Consider the following 7,896-nt stretch of genomic DNA (forward strand, 5'->3'; position numbering starts at 1 on the left):
GTTGAAACATCAAGCAAAACTAAAGACCAAAGAGCTATGGATAGTGCCTACTGCTAATCATGAAGCAATATTGGGTACTCTTAAGCAAAGAGATGACCCTTCAAGCATACTTGAGTAGTAGGTCTTTAATGGTGCCTTATTTTTTTATCATGCATTTCATTTCAAACAATGATCATTAAACCTTAATGTTCAAGTTTGTTACATGTATATTAAGGATGCGTTCAAAATGCAGATCTATTGATGAACATTTTTTTTGGCAACAGAGTTTTTGCATGCACATAGCGGGTACACTCGATATAATTGGAAGGGACGTATTTTTGCAACACGACTTATTATCATGAATTTGATGAGATTTATAATTTTTGTTATTAGACAACACTATTTGATAATTTTTGATGATATAATTATTGCAAAACCTTTATGCTCATGTAGGTCCTTTTGATGATATACGATAGTATCACATTATGATTTTTGCGTCAACATAGTGGGTTTTTTTGATATAATTCGAAGGGACGTATTTTTATGGTATATAATCCCACCTTTTCATTTATTATCATGCATTTTAGTTGAAGTGATTATCATAAAGCCTTTATGTTCATCCATGGATTTTATGTGTAGACTAACAATTCTTAAAAATACAGGTTCATGCTAGATCATTCATCGTTGAAAAAACCCTCTCTTGGTGATGGTACATATTCCTTTGTGCATTAATGAGATTAAATTTTGTGCATAAACACTAAGTCAAGTGAATGTATTGCTATTAAGAAATGACCATATCTACCATCGTCTTCAACCATGCAGAGAAATGTAGTGAGAAGGGCTTTAATCAACATGTGTCTTTCTTCAATGTTATGCTTGTATACTTTATAGAGAAACTGGTAAGTTTCGTAATTATACAATCTTGTACGTCTTAAAAATGTTTCAAATCATGTATTTATAATTTGACAAAATAATTTGTATTAAGTGTTATAATTTGTTTCGTGTAGCACATTCATTCCGCATAAAAAGGTTACTTATTTTGGTCTTCATTTATATGCAGGCATTGTTGTACATAAGCTTTTCTCTTAGGACATGAGGATGTCTGATGCAGATGAAGTGGGATGTTGTATTTGTATATGGATGTGAATTGATGTAACTTTGTTATGATGATATATAATGTCCATGAGCAAATTGGTTTAGTTATATTGATGATATACAATGTATCTATACATGAGTACATTGGTGTAGTTGTATTGATAATGAAAAAAAATTGCATATCCCTTCATGGATGTCACATGCAAGTGTAATGGTAATTATGTGTATACAATACATGGAAATATTGACCCCTAGCGTTCAACCGAGTGGGAGGGAAAAATAGGAGCATGCATAGGTTAAAAATGCCTAACTAGACATGTCGAAGTTGACGGTTTGTTATCATGACGAGCAAAACGATAAATTGGCCACGCAACAACATTTGATTGAATGAGATTGACGATTTTTTCGCCAACTAAAAAAATGCTGCCCTAATAAAACCTAAGGGAAACATGGAAAACCAAGATAGGCTTTTGTAGGGACCCCTCTCATAGACCCGTAGGTTCAAATAGATCATTCACAGGTGCCACGGATTCCAAGTTAGGGCCCGTCAAAGTTTGACAATTTTTAGCACTTAGGGTGCTCAAGGGATGACGCCGGTAGGGTATGACCCCGAGCATTCGACAGAGTGGGGGAAAAAAATAGGAGTATGCATAGGGTAATAATGCCTAACTAGACATGTCAGAGTCGATGGTTCGTTATCATGACAAGAAGAACGAGAAATTGGCCACGCGACAACATTCGATTGAATGAGATTGATGATTTTTTTGCCAACCGAAAAAATTGCTTCCCTAATAAAACCTAAGGGAAACTTGAAAAACCAAGATAGGATTTTTTAGGGACCCCTCTCATGGACCCGTATGTTTAAGCAGATCGTTTGTAGGTGCCACAGATTCTGAGTTAGGGCCTGTCAAAGTTTGACAATTTTTAACACTAAGGGTGCTCAAGGGACGACGCCGGTAGGGTATGATCCCAAGCGTTCGACTGAGTGGGGGGGAAAAATAGGAGAATGCATAGGGTAATAATTCCTAACTGGACATGTCAGAGCCAATGGTTCGTTATCATGACGAGTAGAACAAGAAATTGGCCACGCGACAACATTCGATTGAATGAGACAGATGATTTTTTTGCCAACGGAAAAAATGCTGCCCTAATAAAAGCATAGGGAAAATTCAAAAACCGAGATAGGATTTTGTAGGGACCTCTCTCATGGACCTATAGTTTCAAATGGATTGTTCACAGGTGCCATAGATTCTGAGTTAGGGCCCGTCAAAGTTTGACAATTTTTAGCACTTAGGGTACTCAAGGGATGACGCCGGTAGGGTATGAACCCGAGCATTTGACCGAGTGGGGGGGGGGGAATAGGAGTATGGATAGGGTAATAATGTCTAAATGGACATGTCAAAGTTGATAGTTCATTTTCACGATGAGCAGAATGATAAATTGGCCACGCGACAACATTCGATTGAATGAGTGACAATTTTTTTGCCAACTGAAAAAATGCTGCCCTTATAAAATCATAGGGAAAATTGAAAAACCAAGATAGGATTTTGTAGGGACCCCTCTCATGGACCCGTAGGTTCAAATGAATCATTTGTAGGTACCATGCATTTCAAGTTAGGGCCCGTCAAAGTTTGACAATGTTTAGCACTTAGGGTGCTCAAGGGACGACGTCGGTAGGGTATGACCCTAAGAATTCAACCAGTGGGGGGGGAAAACAGGAGCATGCATAGGGTAATAATGCCTAACTCGACATGTTGGAGCTGATGGTTCATTATCATGACAAGCAGAACAAGAAATTGGCCACGCGATAACATTCAATTGAATGAGTGATAATTTTTTCGCTAACCGAAAAAATGCTTCCCTAGTAAAACCTAAAGGAAAATTGAAAAAATGAGATATGATTTTTTAGGTACCCCTCTTGTGGACCCATAGGTTCAAACATATCATTTGCAGGTGCCACAAATTCTGAGTTAAGGCCCATCAAATTTTGACAATTTTTAGCACTTAGGGTGGTCAAGGGACGACGCCGGTAGGGTATGACTCTGAGCGTTCGACCGAGTGGGGGGGAAAATAGGAGCATTCATAGGGTAATAATTCCTAACTAGACATGTCGAAGACAAGGGTTATTTATCAGGATGAGAAGAATGAGAAATTGGCCACGCGACAACATTCGATTGAATGAGTGACGATTTTTTTACCAACCGAAAAAATGCTGCCCTAATAAAACCGTAGGGAAAATTGAAAAATTGAGATAGGATTTTGTAGGGACCCCTCTCATGGACCCGTAGGTTTAAATAGATTGTTTTCAAGTGCCATGGATTCCAAGTTAGGGCCCGTCAAAGTTTGACAATTTTTAGCACTTTGGGTGCTCAAGGGGCGACACCGATAGGGTATGACCCCGAGCGTTCGACTGAGTGGGGGGCCAAAATAGAAGCATGCATAGGGTAATAATGCCTAACTGGACATTTTGGAGCTGATGGTTTGTTATCACGATGAGCAGAACGAGAAATTGGCCACACGACAACATTCGATTGAATGAGACTGATGATTTTTTTGCCAACTAAAAAATGCTACCCTAATAAAACTATAGGGAAACTTGAAAAACCAAGATAGGATTTTCTAGGGACCCCTCTCATGGCCTCGTAGGTTCAAATAGATCGTTCGTAGGTGCCAGGGATTCCGAGTTAGGGCCTATCAAAGTTTGACAATTTTTAGCACTTAGGGTGCTCAAGGGATGACACCGGTAGGGTTGATCTCGAGCGTTTGACCAAGTGGGGGAGAAAAATAGGAGCATGCATAGGGTAATAATGAATTGTATCAAGTATTGTTCGTTAAATCAATTGTATTGTATTATATTGTTCATTAAATGAATTGTATTGTTCATGAACTGTATTGTTCATTAAATGAATTGTATTGTATTATTCATTAAATGAATTGTATTGTTCATTATACAAACAACACTTACGATGAAATGAAATGAATTGTATTGTTCATTATACAAACAACACTTACGATGAAATGAAATGAATTGTATTGTTCATTAAATAACCATTATTAACCATTGTTAATTATTGGAATGAAGATTAAAGATTTCCATGATAACACCATGCACAGATGAGCAACAATTTATATGATCACATATCAACTTCTGTATTTATGAAAATGTCAAATGATTACAAGTATATGTCCATACACAAATATGGCATAAACGCCAACTCAAAAAAAATATATGTCTATGTACGTGAATGTATGTCCATCCACAAAATATACATGCCAACTAGACATGTAAGAATCCCAAAACTATCTATAACATCCTAAGCTGCTGATGGATCATCAAAATTGATCCTCTTGACCACATTGCTCGGCTTCGAAGGATCCTGCACAAGAAAAAACAAACCACGATTAAGATTAGTTATATTATAACTCACATTCGAAAAGTTAACATAAAAATGAACTATAATTGAACTATTCTTGTTTACCTCATCTCCACGTTTTCTCTTCGGCTTTGCAAGACTCTTGATGTATGTCTTAAATAGAGGAGGTATGTTTTTAATATTTTCATACACAACCTACATATGTTCACAAACATGAAATTGGTACAAGTTAGCATATAATTGTCACTAATAATAACAAATTATATCTACTAAACACAAAATAAAATAAACACACATGTACTTGAGGCATCTCTTCTTCTTCTTCTTCTTCTCCATCTTCAGGTATACTGGGTGTAGTCAACAAGGATGTGAAGCCAATAATTCTCTATACATATACACAACAAGTATATGAAATTATCAATCTATGTCTAGACGTGTATAATCACTATAAGTTATTTAAACTATTCATTCAATCATATTTGCATTCAATTACCTTTCCCTTGTCTCCAATTGCACTACCAGATCCTAAATCACACTACCCCACACTCGTGCTACTTGTGCCCTACAAGAGTAAAATAAGATATACATGCAAGTTACTACATAATCTAATTAATACCAATATAAATGATGAGCATGTATGTACAATAAAATACAAACGACTAGGTACAATAATATATGTACTGTCAAGCTATCAAGGCCAAATGAAATGGCCGTCAAGGTGCCCTCTTGAATCTGTGTCAACTCCTCCTTGGTAATCAACTATTAAATAGACCATGTAAATAAAAATTAGTACTTAATATTATCTAGATTATAAATATTCATTTAAAATATAGCATGAACTGTGAAAATACAAATCTTACCACTACATCATCAATGTATGATGGTGGTGCCTCCTCGCCTCTAGCATGCGAGGACTCTCCAAGGTATCCTACAGTCTATGTCATAACATTTGATGCATCATGCATCTCATGCACCTCATAATTTGCACTGTCTGTAGGAGGATCAATAGGCTGTCCAACTAGACCCAAGCATACGTGCCCACACATCACACAACTATGGGGCACACAAATGTGTGGAGCTGAGGATGACCTGTCAGTGCCACTGGATGCACTGCTACCATCAAAAGTAGGCTGAGCTACTGACCCAGCCTGAGAAACCAAAAGGCTACTCAAAGAGGGAATAGTCGATATGGTCCGTGATGCCACCTCACAAATGATATCTGGATGCTGCACTGGAGGTGGGGGATCAACAGGAGGAGGGGGGACATATGGGCCCTTGACTACTCTGACTGCCCCAGGTCTATTTTGGGGCATACCTAAACCCACACCCTGGAAAGGTTGGATGTCAAAGTAGTTCACATGATTTCCTAAAACAAACTCAACGTACAATTTTTTTATGAAGTAGAAGGGGACATCAAGATTGTTTGTGGGTGGTTTGTCAAAAACCATCCACCAACGATCCCAAAAGTTTTTCACAGTACCATCATTTGTGCACCATTTAATAGAAAGTTTAGTATTTTTGGGGTCTATGGGTTGACCAGTGTAAGGATTTGCAAAAAATGAGGCGATAGCAGCTTTGGATATCTCGAGATCCTTGATCTCCTTATAGGACAAGCCATCCACATATTGTTCCCTCATAGAATCTGGCCACAAAAGGGTGACATTGTGCTCCTCAGTCATGGTTTCCATACTCTTTATGATCGATGTGAGAGGATCAAACATTGGGTTTAGGTGAGGGATCCTACCATATACATCTGCAATCCCCCTCAATTCGTTCAAATTTTGTGCAATTAAATCTTGAATTGAGGGGGGGGGGGTTTGGTTGTTGTGGTTGTGGTTGATCAATGTTTTCACTGTTATCCCCCATTTTTAACCTAATTGAATGTAAACAATTGAGTTTAGTTAACAAATTTAAATAATTTTGCATTTGATTTTAAAAAACCTAGTTTTCATGAAAAAACCATATTTTCAATGAAAAACAAATAAACATTAAAAAAATACAAAAATTGAATGAAAATGATTGAAAACAATAAAAATCTTACCTTTCAATGTATTTTTTAGCAATTTTTGGGCGAAAAAACCAGATATCAGATCCAACTGGCTATCCGATTCCCAAAAATCGTGCAGCCCATGGGTTAAAAATAACTCACAGGCTGTCACAGTCCAAATATATTGTCTCGGAAAATTGAATATCCGATTTTTATACTTAAATTATTTTAAAATAACATTATATTATATAATATGCATTATATAATATATTATTATATTCTAATATAATATTAGATTATAAAATATTATATATAATATAATATATTATTATATTATATAATTACATAATATATTATTACAGTATATATTATATAATATAATAATATAATATATAATATAATAATATAATATAATATAATATATAATATAATAATATATTATTATATAATATAATATAATATAATAATATATTATTATATAATATAATATAATATAATATAATATAATATAATATAATATAATATAATATAATATAATATTCTAATATTATATTATATATTATGTATTATATAATATATTATTATATTATTATATTATATTATATTATATTATATTATATTATATATTATGTATTATACAATATATAATATAATATAATAATATATTATATATTATATAATTTGTAATATATAATATATTATTATATTACATTATATATTATATAATTTATTTTTTAATTTAAAATTACAAATAAAAATCGGATATCTGATTTTATCCGATATTTAATTTTCTTAGGTGTTTACCAGGCCGAGGTGTACTGACACCCAGGCCAAGCAAAAAGTCAACACGGATTTTCGCATTTTTAGGCGAGTGGAGAAGGCTACTTTTTTCACATCGCCACTTTTTGGCCCCCATGATCCTACACTAACCCGATAGTGTTGTGTGATGTGGTAGAAATGGATTCTTGGCATTTGTTACTTGGTAGGCCTTGGCAATATGATGTAGATTGTAGGCATGAAGGTAGGAAGAATGTCTATACCATCACCAAAAATGGAGAGAACTTCACCATGACCCCTCTTCCGGATGACAATAAGGATAAGCACATTGTGACTAGTGTCATGCTAGTAGATGAGAAGGAGTTCATGAAAGATTTGAAAGAGAAGGATACTCCTTTCTTTGCAATAGTTGTCAAGCCTAAGGATGAACCTAAGAAGTAGCCTAAGAGCCAAGAGGCAAAGAGGAAAGTAGGTCCTAAGGGGGTTCAAGATTTGCTAGATAAGTATAAGGGAATAGTTGCAGACAGTACTACAGACACCTTACCTCATCAAAGAGAAATCAGTCATTGCATTGACCTTATACTAGGTGCTACATTGCCTAACAAGGAAGCCTATAAACTAACCCCTGAACAAAATGTAGAAGTTGCAAGACAGATCCAAGAATTGCTAGAGAAAGGGTTCATT

The sequence above is a fragment of the Cryptomeria japonica genome, chromosome 2 (assembly GCF_030272615.1).
Source record: "Cryptomeria japonica chromosome 2, Sugi_1.0, whole genome shotgun sequence".
Classification (NCBI taxonomy): Eukaryota; Viridiplantae; Streptophyta; class Pinopsida; order Cupressales; family Cupressaceae; genus Cryptomeria; species Cryptomeria japonica.